Genomic DNA, 15120 nt, shown 5'->3' with positions numbered 1-15120 from the left:
CATCAGCACCAAAACCAAAAGAAATAGTATGGTTCATTCAGCATCTATACTCCACAGTTCTTTTTTTTCTTTTTTTTTTTTTCTGGATTTGGAGATCCTCTTCTATCATGAGTTCCCTGGAACTCTTCTGTACCATTGCATTGGTGAGAAGAATATAGTCCATCACAGTAGATCAACACTCAGTGTTGATGATACTGTGTACAATGTTCTTCTGGTTCTGCTCATCTCACTCAAGGATGAACAGTTTTAAAAAATTATTTCTTTAATTAGATGTAATTTCTTCATACTTGATAATTTTATTTGGGTTTTTAGATGTGAACAGTACACAAAGACATTTTACAAACCAACCTAATCTTGATAAATTCCAATTTTAAAAGTTTATTTTTGTTTTAAGGTTGAATAAGAGAGAAATATCTGTTGTTTTAGAGGTTTCCAACTAATTTACTTCATGAAAGTTTAGTGATTATTCCTTTTAACATCAGGATAAATTTTAAGTTGTTTTTTAGAAAGAGAAATACTTTTATGAAAGAATATTTAAGCAAAAATTCTTTTGTAAAAAAAAGAACTTGTATATTTTTAGGTAAAAGATCTTTTGTGTGATTTTGAGAAGAGCTACTAAATTTTATTTATAAGCTTATTTATTGCAATAATTTAATGTCGATAACAATTATGTCCAAACCCACTATGTTTAGTGAGACAACATTGTCTGAAGAGAAAGCTTTTCTGGGACCCTTAAAATTCTTTTTGAGTTTCATTCTTAGTTTTGTTGTATTCTTGGATCTTCCTTTAAATGGTGCTTTAAGAAAAACATCAGCAGTCAGCAGCTCAGTGAAAAGCAACATCTGAAATCTAAGACTAGTGTCCCTGAGAATAAGGTAGGGAGGTTACCTTGAGAAAGCTAAGGTTGTACTCTTTTTACTTCATTTCCCCGTACAAGAAATCTGTCCACCTGGTTCCATATGCTAGGCTACTTATAGTGGTATAGGATTGAGGACCAGCTTTGATGCTGTTATAACCCAGTTCCTGGTTATAGTCCTCATAGCATATTTCTATTATCAGGGTAGACAAAGTGGAAGTTTGCCATTGTAATACTGAATCTATGACATATTAGATTAATACTAAATCATCTAAATTACTCTAATAAGTGGGGAAAATCTTGTTATTTTGATCCAAATTTGTTGCCATTCCATAGCCTAAGAAGAGTTAAATTAGTATTTGAACTTGTCATTAGTATAAGATTCAACTCCTGAAGTATCCCAGTCTTTCAGAATGATAGGAGCATAATTAGACAGAGGTAAACAAGCTTGTGAAACAGATGTAAATCTGTTAAGTTGTGAGGTTAAAGTTAGGAATCTCTTCTGTTTTAAGGAATAGGGTTTCAGTAGACAGTTATGTTAGTGAGGAGTTGTTTACCCTTCATTTTTGAAGAGAACCACGACATCAGGGTGATATCATGACTTACAGTGAATTGGATTTAAGTGAGGGAGGGCTGTGCAAATTCACCAACCTCATTTTCTTCTCCAGAGCTGTCTGGGTTCAGAGACAAGATATATATCAGGACAACTGGTTATAGATGTTTTAAAGGCAACTGGGGTTAAGTGAATCACCTAGGGTCACACAGCTAGTAAGTATCTGAGGCAAGAGTAATTTATGAGCTACCTTGTGTCACCTTCATGGGAAATCTGATTTCACTTATGTTTGTTATTTAATCTGGAATTAGGACATGTATAGAAATGCAGCAAACTACTTAAGAGTCATCTTAAAGATGTACCCGTTGTTTAAAGGGATCCTGGGAGTAGTAGTTTATGTTTAGGTCCATTTGAATGTGGTTAATAACCGAATCCGTTTTACCATAGATGATATTTCATATAACCTATTCTCTGTCTACATTTTGGGATTATGATATTTACACATCTCTTGTTTGTTATTAAGCATTTTTTTATATAAAATTTTCTTTTCTTTTCTTTTTGGGTGGGGGTGGGGGTAAGGCAATTGGGGTTAAGTGACTTGCCCAGGGTCACACAGCTAGTAAGTGTTAAGTGTCTGAGGTCGGATCTGAACTCAGGTCCTCCTGACTCCAGGGTCGGTGCTCTATCCACTGTGCCACCTAGCTGCCCCTGTTATTAAGCATTTTAAAGCATAATCATTTATATAATGTTGACTTTAGGGATAAAGAGCATCTATTTACCATGAGTACTAGTTATATCAAGATGTGATTTTTTTCTGTGATGAATCTCTTACTGTTACCAATGTGAGATTTTAGTCAATACTTATTTATGATATGTGATCCTGGAGAGTGGGAATTCTCCTGAAGTACTGATTATTGGAACTTGCTATTCAAGATCTATGGGATTGTTAACTGATATTATTCTGAGTCTGACTCCAGGTATGATCATGAAGGAATGCTACTGAGCCAATGATCCATGATGACAGCAACTCTATGGGTGGTTTTTTTGGTAACATTTTTTAAAAATTATAATTTAATTTTTTCCCAAAATTACATGTAAAACCCAAAATTTAACATTGATTTAAAAAAAAACTTTGTGTTCCAAATTCTCTTCCTCCCTCTCTCCCCACCTCCCCTAAGAACTTAAGCAATTCAATATAAGTTATACATGTGTAGTTACGTAAAACATTTCCACATTAGTCAGGTTGTGAAAGAAAACAGACAAAAAAACACTTTAGAAAAAGGAACTATCAAAAAATTATGCTTCAATCTGTATTCAGATACCATCAATTCTTTCTCTGTAGATGGATTGCTTTTTTCATAAGTCCTTCAGAGTTGTCTTGGATCATTGTATTGCTGAAAATAACTAAGTCATTCACAGCAGATCATCTTAAAATATTGCTGTTATTTTGTATACAGTACATTTCACTTTGTATCAGCTCATCTAAGTCTTTCCAGGTTTTTCTGATAGCATCCTGCTCATCATTTCTCATAGCATAATAGTGTTCCATCATAATCTCATCCCACAATTTGTTCAGCCATTCCCCAATTGATGGGCATCTCTCCAATTTTGAATTCAACTTTTAAAAAATCTCTTTTTGGATACCAACCTAGTGTAATGATTGGAATGATGCCACCTGCTGGAGACTTACTGTAGAAGAGTTCCACCCATGAAAGGAAGGTCTTTGAGGGCAAGACCAGGAGTCTTTTCTTTGGCATCAGGAAGTGACGCGGACTAGTGGGAGGAGGAAGGAAGAGACTGGCGCTCACTCTCGCGCTCTTTCCTCTGGACTCTGGTGGAGAGCGGAGCTAGAAATGTGCTCTCCCTTTAATAGATAGGAATCTAGGCCTTTTTCTCTCTCTTTACCAAATTCTTATTCTCCTTAATAAATGCTTAAAAGTCTAACTCTTGCTAAAGCTTATAATTTATTGGCGACCACTCATTAGATATTTTAGACAGTTTAGCTAGAATTTTAGCCCTTAACACTAGTAGTGGTATTACAAGGTCAAAGAGTATGCATTGTTTTATAGTCCCTTGACCATAGTTCCAAATTGCTCTACAGAATGTTTGAATCTGTTTACAACTTTACCAAGAGTATATTAATGGGGGCAGCTAGGTGGTACAGTGGATAAAACACTGGCCCTGGACTCAGGAGGACCTGAGTTCAAATTCAGCATCAGACACTTGAAACTTACTAGCTGTGTGACCCTAGGCAAGTCACTTAACCCTCATTGCCCCACAAAAGAAAAAAAAAAGAAAAAGAAAAACACCATGGTTTTAACTTAAAAAAAGAGTGTATTAATGTCTGTTTCCCCATATCCCCTACAACATTTGTTATTTTTATTTGCTGTACTATTAATCCAATCCAATGGGTTTCATGTGGTACTGAGAATTGTTTTGACCTGAATCTCTCCAATCAATAGTGAGTTAGAGCATTTTTAAAAAATATGGCTATAGGTAGCTTTGATTATTTCATCTGAAAACTTCATGTCTTTTGATGATCTATCAATTGTGGAATCCCTATGCAATTTTATATGCATAAATTGTAGGTGCAGTTCTCATGTAACAGCCTGAGAGAACAACTATTGGCATGAGCTGAGGCAGGATTCCCCTGACTGAATTTTCCCAGTATGACACATGAAATGGAAAAATATCCCACCTGCCTCCCCCAAGAGAAGGTTCAGATTTAGACCTTGCTCAACCAGTAAATATCTGAGGTTAATATGAAATATTTGTTGATAACAGGAGAATATTGTACACAGTAAACACAACACTGTGTGATGATCAACTGTGATGGACTTGGCTCTTCTTGGCAGTTCAATGATTCAAGACAATTCCAAGGAACTCACGATAGAAGGTGTTCTCCACATCCAGAAAAAAGAACTGTGGATTCTGAATGCAGATTGAATCATACTATTTCTACTTTTGTTTTTGATTTTTTTTGAGGCTTTTCCCTTTTGCTCTAATTCTTCTTTCAAAACATGACTAATGCAGAAATATGTTTGATGTGATTGTACATATATAACCTATATCTGATTGCTTTCTGTCTTGGGGAGGGAGCTGGGAAGGGTGGGAGAGAGAAAAGTTTGGAACTGGGAATCTTATAAACTGGTGTTGAAAACTGTTTTTACATGTAGCTGGAAAATAATAGAATACTTTTATGATTTTTTAAATTATAAAAGTATTTTATTATTTTCCAGTGTGAGAAAATAATGGAATTTGGCAGATACTCAAAGGCCCACCTAGAGATTAATCTAAATTGATTGAATTAAGTGAGAGTGATTGACTTTGCTGATTAGCCTACTTTAAGTTAATTAGATTGTAACCACACCTCAACTCCCTTAGGAAGGTATTGTTCTCAGAAGCTAAGGACTTTGGACTCATCTTCAAAGTCCAGTGAACCTATGGATTTGAATGACGCTAACCAATCCAGCTTGAAGCAGTGTGTAAGGACTACCTCTGCTCCAGACCTATAAAAAGCTTCCACACTCAGTTTGAAAGGAGTTCATGGTTGAAGCAGGCTCGTGGCAGAGGACTTGAGGAAGAACCAGACCAGGCTGGAATTCTAGGCTAGATAGGACTTTTCTTAACTCCACATATTCTTTTTTTTTTTCCCTGATATCTAGTATGCATTAATAAATGCTTAATTCCCAAAGACTGGTGCTAAAGCTTCTAATTTAAGGCAACCACACATTTAGCTTTTAAATGGCACACCAGTTACATGTAGAGACAGTTTTCAACATTTTTTTTGTGTTTTGTTTTTTTTTTGGTGAGGCAATTGGGGTTAAGTGACTTGCCCAGGGTCACACAGCTAGTAAGTGTTAAGTGTCTGAGGCTGGATTTGAACTCAGGTCCTCCTGAATCCAGGGCCAGTGCTCTATCCACTGTGCTACCTAGCTGCCCCCAACATTTGTTTTCATAAGATTTCTAGTTTCAAATTTTTCTCCCTCCCTCCCCTATATCTCCCCTCCCCAAGACAGCAAGTAATCTGATATAGATTATATATGTACAATCACATTAAACATATTTCTACATTAGTCTGGCTGTAAAAGAAGAATCAGAGCAAAAAGGGAAAACCTCAAAAAAAGAAAAACAACAGCACCCAAAACAAAAGAAATAATATGGTTAAATCTGTATCCGTATTCCATAGTTCTTTTTTTTCTGGATTTGGAAAGCATTTTCCATCATGAGTCCTTTGGAACTATCTTGTACCGTACTTTTATGATTTTTTAAAAAAGGAATACATTACAGTAAAAAAAAGAAAGAAATATTTGTTGAGCAGTCCTACAAAGTTGTCTTTTCCTCCAGGGAGAGTACAGTATGAATTACTGAATACTAGTTCACATTCTAAGTACTCGTACTTGTATGATTTTTGTAGGAAATTTTTTTGGAGGAAATGAATACCTGTTCTGTACCTGATATCTATCTTAAACATTGTGAGGGCCAAAATTTGATATATGGAGCATTATTTGGGTGACTAGCTTTAATATTGGGGTCCTGGAAATAATGAGGGATCTTTTAGGTTCACTCTCTCCTCTGAACTGCCCTTTTTAGATATTTCTCCCAGGCCAATAAGAAAGGAGCCTTTAAGCTTTAATTCACAGAAGGATCAGATTTTATTACTTGGGAATTAATTAAACAACAAAGGTGAAACTAATAAAAATCAAAGATAAGGAAATAGGAAAAAAGAAATACAGATAAATACTCTTAACTCTAAACTTAACCTATGCAATCGCCAGACTGTTTCCAATTAAGCTAGTTCAAAGGAATTTAGGGTTTTCCGTAATTAACTCACCAACACCTAGACAGTCTAAAGTTGAGTGCCACTGGGAAAAAGCAGCCACCTGAGAGAGAGAACTTGAGCCACCACCGAAAGGGGAGCAGTCCGAGTGAGCCCCTCCAGAGAGAGAGAGCATTCCAGAAGACCTTCATCCTCCCCTCAGGGAGCGTTAATCTTCCTTCCCCAAAAGGGGAGGTCCTTCAAAAACTGCCTATGGAGAGTTCTCCTTCTGACCTCAGTAGCATATGTAACTTCAGGGTGGGCCAGGTGTGGCCCCTCCCAAATGAGTCAGCTAAAAACTGCAAAAATAATTTTTTACTACAACAATAAATACATTTTCAAGAAGGAGCTTGATAATAATCTCTTTTAGAAAAGACCCTGGACATGACCCATGCCTAACTATGCTTGGTTTCATAAAATATTTTGAAATTTATACTTTCCTCCCAGTTAAATCATTGCCATTCTCAGCAAATAAAGTGTTCATGTTTATGGTGCAGTTTTTCACATCCCTGACTGTGAAAGATCTCCCTGGAAACCTACAGAGGTTTGAGTATTATCCTTTCGAAGGCCTCTTCCAAAGCTCTTCACTAAAGAATAAATATATGACATAGTTCTTAATGGCCTCCCAAGGGCCCTGCCAAGAGTCCATCCAGCAAAGTCCTTGTACATATTAGCAGTATTTCACAAGGGCTCAGACCTGCTACCACTGGTGGGCGTGCAGGTTATAATCACTGGTAAATACAAAGTTATACAAAGTCAGCAAGCTAACTGCATTTTATGAAGTTCTCATAGGTTACCCACAGCCTAGTGTTTCTATAAGCCTGTCCCAACACAATACAGTAAGTAAAGAAATGGGTAATTGTCTCCTCTCAATGAGGATATAACAGTCAATCATACTCCTCCTGACCTGTGTTTAGGACAAAGGTCTCAGATGCCCTCTTCCCCCTCTGGCTAACAAAATCACATGGTTTAAGGAGCCCTGAGTTGGTCTCAATAAGGTCCACTCCTGAGCTATGTCCATATAAAGAAGGATTGAAAAATCGTCCCTGTATCACCTCCCTCATTGGCTAAGAACTCAAAGAATGATTATGGAAATTAGAGATGGGAATACTGTATTCTGATTAGCTAGTTTTTGCATGTAGATTGTAACCCTTGAGTAATTGGACCAATGATGAAAAAGGGGAGGGTCCATTCGAGTTAGGGACTAGAGGAAAAAACGGGCCTGCAAGCCTCCATTCTTGGCACCAACTAGCTGCACACTAGGGTACCCATTTCTCTCAAGAAGGAAATCAACAAGCCTTTGTCACATTGCCACTGAGTTCCAGAGAATTATTGAGAAGATTGCTTTTTTCCTCACAGAAATGAAACTATAAATAAGACAATATTGTCAAAAGTTAAAAATATATATACATATATACACACACACATATATGTATATACACATATACAGACATACACACATATGCATTTGTATGTAGAAACATACATACATACATACAAATATATATATATGGAGAGGCGTGTTATGGGGGAAATTGGGTGGGGGTTTGGGGTAGGGGTTCTTAGGAATTCCTCTTTAAAGAATTACACCCTCTTGCACACAAATCCAATTAGAATAAAATAATAGTTTATTTAGGTGCTAGGGAAAGGAATCCAAGAGAGAAATCCTAGGACTTCTTCTCATGGGGAGAAGGCATGACACAGAGGCGTGGCTCTCTGAGATACCTTTCTCCCTGAGCAGGAGACAAGAAGATACTTTTATAGAAGGTCAATGGTGGTGGTCTGATGGGGTGATCATCTGACTGTGGAAAGTTCTCTTAATTGGGGAGGCCATCTCTCTTCTCCTCATGCCACAAAGGCAGCAGCCACTCCTAATCTTATCTCCCAGAGTGGTGGGGGAGACTGGAATGAAGGGTGGTGGTCCTGGAGCTAACTCAGTCCAAATCCAGTGCCACTTTTCTCTTTAGCTGTGTCTGTCCTTTGGTTTAGTTTTTCAAGGAGAAGGTTCTTTGATTTACCCCAGAAAACTTCTGAGGTACCCCTGGCCCATTCAAATGAGGTACTCAGGCCTATAACAGGGGGAAAGGAGCTTTTCCTCTCAGAGGGAAAGACACACAGAGCTTTCCAATCAAGGACTGTTCTGGGTGTTTATTGGGGCAATCCATACATTTCTTTCAATCAGGGATCAATATCCTGACAACGCATAGGGCAATCTAGATGTAGTTTTAGGCAAAATCTCTCCAGGAGTCCCTGAAACACATAGTGCAGTTGTGGTGGTGTTTTGTTTTCCTTCAGTGGATCCCTAAAAAATCGAAGGACATTTCAAATGGAGATTTAAAAGCACCCCCTCTTAGGATAAGAAAGTTATTGCAGAAAGAAATAGAACAAACTCAGATGTTCCCTGAACGCATTTGGGGCTTGTAAAATGGGATTAAACATTTGGAGTTTATTGGAATCAAACCCTTAAAACAGACAAACCCTCAAGATTTACGGGGCAGAGGGAAGGTGCCTCTTTCCCAAAGGGCTCCTACTCTGGTTCCTAGGCTCCTGGAGAATGGGTTTAATCTTGGAGTAGCTTGCCCTTTAAAAAAAAAAAAAGAAAAGGATATGACTCGTACTTGTGTGTGTGCATAGAAATGAGGGTTAAGTGACTTGCCCAGGGTCACACAGCTAGTAAGTGTCAAGTGTCTGAGGCCAGATTTGAACTCAGGTCCTCCTGAATCCAGGGTCAGTGCTCTATTCACTGTGCCACCTAGCTGCCCCAAGACTCGTACTCTTTACTTCATTACCTCCATCCCAGAATTTCAGGAAAGTTTTCTTAAAGTTTAGGTCTGCCTCATTCTAGAGTTGCCTCAAAAGGGATTAACAGAGTCATGTTGTTCAGAAAAATGGGAAGCTATTTATTCCTTCTACCACAAAGATGTTTAAGACAGGAAAGACTCATAAGCAAACGCTTAAAAATACGAAACAATAATGGACCACCTCTATCATTCTCTTCCAGGAGATGAAGACTTCTGGAAGACTTATGGGAATGCTGAACACATATTTCACATTCACCTTGGACCTGCACTACTCAAGAGAATCGTAAAGTCCCAATTTTCTGGCCAGCAAATAGGACCTGGGCTTTCTTAGTCCTCTCAAATGTAGCCTTCTCCTAGCAAAAATAATTTTCTCCTCTAAAAAGGGTGTGGTTTCAGGAAGCACCAATCACTGGGCATCTCAGGAACTCCATTCCTCTTGAATTCACTCCCTCATCCCTGACATTTCTTGCCTTTAGTGAGGCTGGATGCTGCTATTTCTCAGGATCACTATTTAGTGACCTGAGCTCAGGGAAAGGAACACAAAGCAAGAAAGGTCTATTAGAAGTCCTTAGGAGAGCTGCTCTGCAGGCAGTTGTGAGGTTCCAATGAGATGATGTATGGAAAGTGCTTTGCAAACTTTAAAGGTCTAGATGACACCAGTAATCAATCAACATTTATCAAGCACCTACTTTGTACTAGGCACTGTACTAAGCAACTGGGAATACGGAAAGGGGGAAAAGGACCGTCCCTGCCTTCAAGGAGCTCACAATCTAATGGGAGAGACAACATGCGAACAAATATTTCCAAACGAGCTACACGCAGGATAAACTGGAAATAATGAACTGAAGAAAGGCACTAGACTTAAGAGGGAGAGTTGGGAGGGCTTCTTGTAATAGCTGGGATCTTAGTTGGGACTTAACAGACAGCCAGAGAGGTCAGCAGTTGAAGGAGAAGAAGGAGAGAGCTGCACGGATGGAGACCCTATCTGGGGAACAGCCAGGAGGTGAATGTCACTGGATCACGTGCCCCCGCCCTGCAGCCGGCTCCGGCCCACCTCCTGTACCGCCTCCTGAGTCACGTGGGAGGTAGAAGCAGAACAGAAGAAAAGTCAACCAACATCTTGACCACAGCGGGAACCTCTCAGCCAATGAGATGACGGCGCAGGTTAGGGCCCCCCCCGCCACAGGCCCCCATTCCCAGCGCCTGCCTGCCCTCCGAGGCCTTTCCTGCCGTGCTCCTGGTGCTCAGGCTCTCCATGTTGGGGCGTGCTTGCCGCTATGGCCCCTACCCCACTCTACTGCCCTCATACGCCTTCGTCTCATGGTATGAGCAGGGCAGGGACCCTCATCCTCGAACAGAGTCCAATATTATCTTAGTATCAATCAATAAGCTCTTATTAAATGTCTGCCTACTGTATGCTAGGCATTGCGCCAAGATCTCTTGATACTAAAAGTGGCAAAAGACAGCCCCTGCCCTCAAGGAGTTTAAAGGATTGATAAAAGGGTCCATGGACCAGTCACCCTCCTTCCTTGGACCAGTGGCCTTCAAAATTTTTTTGATCCCCTCTTTACCAGGGCTTCTTAACTTAGGGTCCATAAGTTTGCTTTTAAAAATATTTTGATAACCATTTCAGTATAATTGGTGTCCTATGTAGCTCTGTGTATTTTATTTTACACACTAAATTCGTTTTGTTTTCTTCTAAGGAGTCCATAGATCAGCCACCATGTTCCTTGGAGCGGTGGTTTCCAAATTTTTTTGATTCCCTGCATACCAGGTGTTCTTAACCTGAAGTTCCTAAATTCAAATATATATATATATAAAATTTTAAATCTATTTTAATGTAATTGGTGTTCTTTGTAATTCCATATATTTTATTTTATGCATTAGAAAAGCCATCTTTCTGAAAAGTGGTCTATAAGCATAGATTGCCCAAGAGATCCATGAGCCAAAAAAGGTTAAAAACTCTTGGCCTACAGCTTCCATTAAAATTCTTTGAACCAGCAGCAGTAGTTTAATTATTTATATATAATGTACATGAGCTACTGCATTAATATTTTATGCACATATACAAAGCAAAAAAGATGAATTAAACTTTAATTTTCATTTTATTAAGGGTACAAAAATGTTTTTGCTTTCACTAAAATACTAACTTTTTAGTGAGAGCATTGAGATTGAATATGATTCATCTTTTTTTTTTTTTTTTTTTTGCAGGGCAATGGGGGTTAAGTGACTTGCCCAGGGTCACATAGCTGGTAAGTGTCAAGTGTCTGAGGCGGAATTTGAACTCAGGTACTCCTGAATCCAGGGCCAGTGCTTTATCCACTGTGCCACCTAGCTGCCCCCATGATTCATCATTTAAAAAATCTTGGTTGAACATTTTGAAACAGTAATTGGAATGTTTGATTCCAAATTCAGTTTATACTTGGTTTTAATGACTATTATGGAAAAACATACCCCTCCAAAATGCCTAGATCCAAATGGATTCCAAATGACTGTGCAGCTTAAATCCTGAAACATTTTTTCCAATCCCATCTGCCAATTAAACAAAGGTTCTTGTTGAAATTCAGCCAGTAATTTCCATCTTTCCTTATGTCAGTCAGTTCTTGCAAACTCATTAGGAGGCATTGCTTTTTAGAACTATATTTTAAACAAATTGAAATGCAGATACCTTTTTGTTTGATATGGGGACTTTTGTGTTGTTAGGTAGTTGTATATTCCAGGATTTTAGGAAGCCAAAGCATTCTCATTAGGATTTTTCTACAAAATGATTTGAACAGTCTTAATAAAACCTGTTAAGACCTTAGATCTGCATGGAGTTGTGGAATCTGGCAGCAGTATGTTGAGAATCAGATAGTATTTTATGTTTAAGTTTTTTGCATAGTTTCTCATTTCTTTGCCTTCCATCTGGTCCTTACTCTCTCTTTACTTCCCACATTAAAAGTAGAAAAATGAGACCAGCAGTTGACTTCGAGTGAGATATGATTCTTCTTTGCCCTGTTTTCCTTTCCCCTAAAATATCTGTCATTGTCTGCATCAAAAAAGCAATGAGTGTAGGGAAAACAAATAGAAAATACTATATTGTTATTATACCATAGAGTATCAGAATTGTTCTCTTGTGATCTCTTTTCAATATGTGTACTTAGAACAATTTGCTGACTTTACCTTTTTAATATTGGTGTCCCTGTATGATGTTCCAATTCTGCCTTCCTCACTTTGCACTAATTTCCTTTGTCTTTAATCGCTTTTGTATTTTTCATGTTATTTTTTTACTATCTAGTACAATACTACTTTATCCTCATTATATCCATTAAATGTAGTACTACTGCAATTTATTCTGCCATTTCCCAGTGGTAAGACTCAGTTTATGTCTTCTGTATCAGTGGTTTTGTATAGACATCTTCCATGCTTGGGATGTCCTCTCAGAATTGTCACTTTCCTTCATTGCTTCTCTAAGGTGCCATCTCCTAAATCAAGTTTTTCCTCATTCCCCTCATTGCTTATGTTCTCTCCCTCTTCAAATTATCTTATATTCACTTTTCTGTTCACATATTATGTCCTCCTAATTCAAGAGTTTTTAACCTGTATTCTCTAAACTTGTCCTAAAAATTTTTGATAACTGCATTTTAACATAATTGATTTCCTTTGTAATACTAGGTATTTTATTTTATACATTTAAAAACATTATTCTGAGAAGGGTTCAGTACCACACTGCCTGAGGGCCTGTAGAGAGATCTGCCCTTTCTTTTGCAGTGTGGTCACATATTACTTGGATAGAAATCCAGTTATTTCACAGATCTTTTATTTTCCTTTTATGTTTAACTGTAATCAGATGCTCTTTGTGATATTACAGGATCAAAAAGTGGGACTACAAGTTATTGGTCCATAATTCCAGTTGGAAGGGTCCAAGATCCAGATCTTAGGGGGCACAGGTCAAATAGTATCACTTTCCCTTCTCAATATTCCACTGCATTCATGTACCACATTTAATTTACCCATTTCCCTATTGATGGAATCTACTTTGTTTCCAATTCTTTGCTATCACAAAAAGTGCCATTATAAATATTGTGGTATATTTGGGGACTTATTATCTGTGGCTTCCTTGAAGTCTCTGCTTCTAAAGTTATGGACATATTAGTGTGAGAAAATAATGGGATTTGGCAGATGCTCAAAGGCCCCACCTCAAGGTTGATTTAGAATTGATTGAATTAAGTGAGACTGACTGAGAACCTACTTAAAGTTAAATAAATTGAAACCACACCTGGCCATCCCTAAATAGGATATTGTTCTCAGAAGCTAAGGACTTTGAACACAACAACGAGACCACCCTAAAGTCCAGTGAACCAATCTAACAAATCAGCTTGAAAGACAGCCTCTTGGGGCAGCTAGGTGGCGCAGTGGATAGAGCACTGGCCCTGGAGTCAGGAGGACCTGAGTTCAAAGCCAGCCTCAGACACTTAACACTTACTAGCTGTGTGATCCTGGGCAAGTCACTTAACCCCAACTGCCTCACTAAAAAAAAAAAAGAAAGAAAGAAAGACAGCCTCTTCCGGGGAGATAAGCAGGAAACAGGAAGTAGGTCTGACTCCCTGGCTCTGTCTTTTTTCGTTGGCTGGAACCTTGTGGTGGCAGAAGGGAAGGAGAAGAAGGAGGTCTGCAGGCCAGTGTCAAAGTGCTGGTTCATGAGGGACCACCCCTCTGGACAAACTTTCCTTTCTCCCTTTTCTATATTGTTATTGATATACTGTTTGTTAGCACAGGGTATTATATTCTGTTATTTTTGGCTGTTTCATTGAGCTAACTACACGTGCTTCTCGAAGAAACAAAGCAGGGAATGTGGTAAAAATTATTTGTGGTGGGGCAGCTAGGTGGCACAGTGGATAAAACACTGGCCCCGAATTCAGGAGGACCTGAGTTCAAATCCAACCTTAGACACTTGACACTTACTAGCTGTGTGACCCTGGGCAAGTCACTTAACCCCCTTTGCCCTACCAAAAAAAAATTATTTGTGGTAAAAGTTATTGGAATTTAGCTGATTCATTTGGGAGGGGCCACACCTGTTCCACCCTAAAGTTACATATGCTACTGAGGTCAGAATGAGAACTCTTCATAGGCAGTTTTTGAAGGACCTTCCCTTTTGGGGGAGGGAGATTGAACGCTTGTTGAAGGGAGGCTTAGAGTCACTTGGAGAATGCTCTCGTGCTTGCTTGCTGGCTCTCTTGGTTTCCTGGTGAGAAAACTAGCAGATATCTCAGGTGTTGTGAGTATTAAAAAACCCTGCATTCCTTTGAATTAGCTTAATTGGAAATGATCTGGGGATTGCATAGACTTAGTTTAGAGTTAGGAGAATTTATCTGTATTTCTTTTTCTCTATTTCCTTATCTTTGATTTTTATTAATTTTACCTTTGTTGTTTAATTAATTCCCAAGTAATAAAATCTGATCCTTTTGTGGAAAAGAAGCTGTAAAGCTCTTTTCTTATTGGCCTGGGAGAAGTATCTAAAAGGTCAGTTTGGAGGGGAGGGAGCTTTGAACCTAGAGGTCCCTCATTATTTCCAAGACCCCAATATTTTGGTGAGTCACCCAATTAGAGTTCCGTATATTAAATTTGGGCCCAAGAGAGGCCAGGCTGAATCCTAGGGTAGATAGGCTTCTTCTTAAACTTTCTGAACTCCAGGTGTACTCTCTTTACTATGCTTTAATAAATGCTTAATGCCCAAATTTGTGCTAAAAGCTTCTAATTTAAGGTGACCACACATTTAGTTTTACTTGTCACATTAGTTGCCTTTTTTGTTTTTGCCTAGCCTTAAGCTTCTAAAGAGCTTTCAGTCTGTCAGCTCTGGGATCTGGTCACTACACTGCTTTTTCTGTCTGCCTCTTATGTGTTCAGCATATGACGGGCTGAATGACTACTGTGAAAACCCTTCAAAGCACAAGGGATTTTTATATGCATTCTCATTTCCTATGTTTGGGTGGTATTTCAGCAGGGATGAAGATGGCTCTGTAAGCCCAAGTTGGGAGTGGGAACAGGGGTAGAAATGATGGCATAATTTGGCTCATGGGTGTTGCAAGATTGGCAGGGGCCATAGAAGGCT

The sequence above is a fragment of the Dromiciops gliroides genome, chromosome 3, assembly GCF_019393635.1.
Source record: "Dromiciops gliroides isolate mDroGli1 chromosome 3, mDroGli1.pri, whole genome shotgun sequence".
Taxonomy (NCBI): domain Eukaryota; kingdom Metazoa; phylum Chordata; class Mammalia; order Microbiotheria; family Microbiotheriidae; genus Dromiciops; species Dromiciops gliroides.
This window is presented reverse-complemented; position numbering follows the sequence as displayed.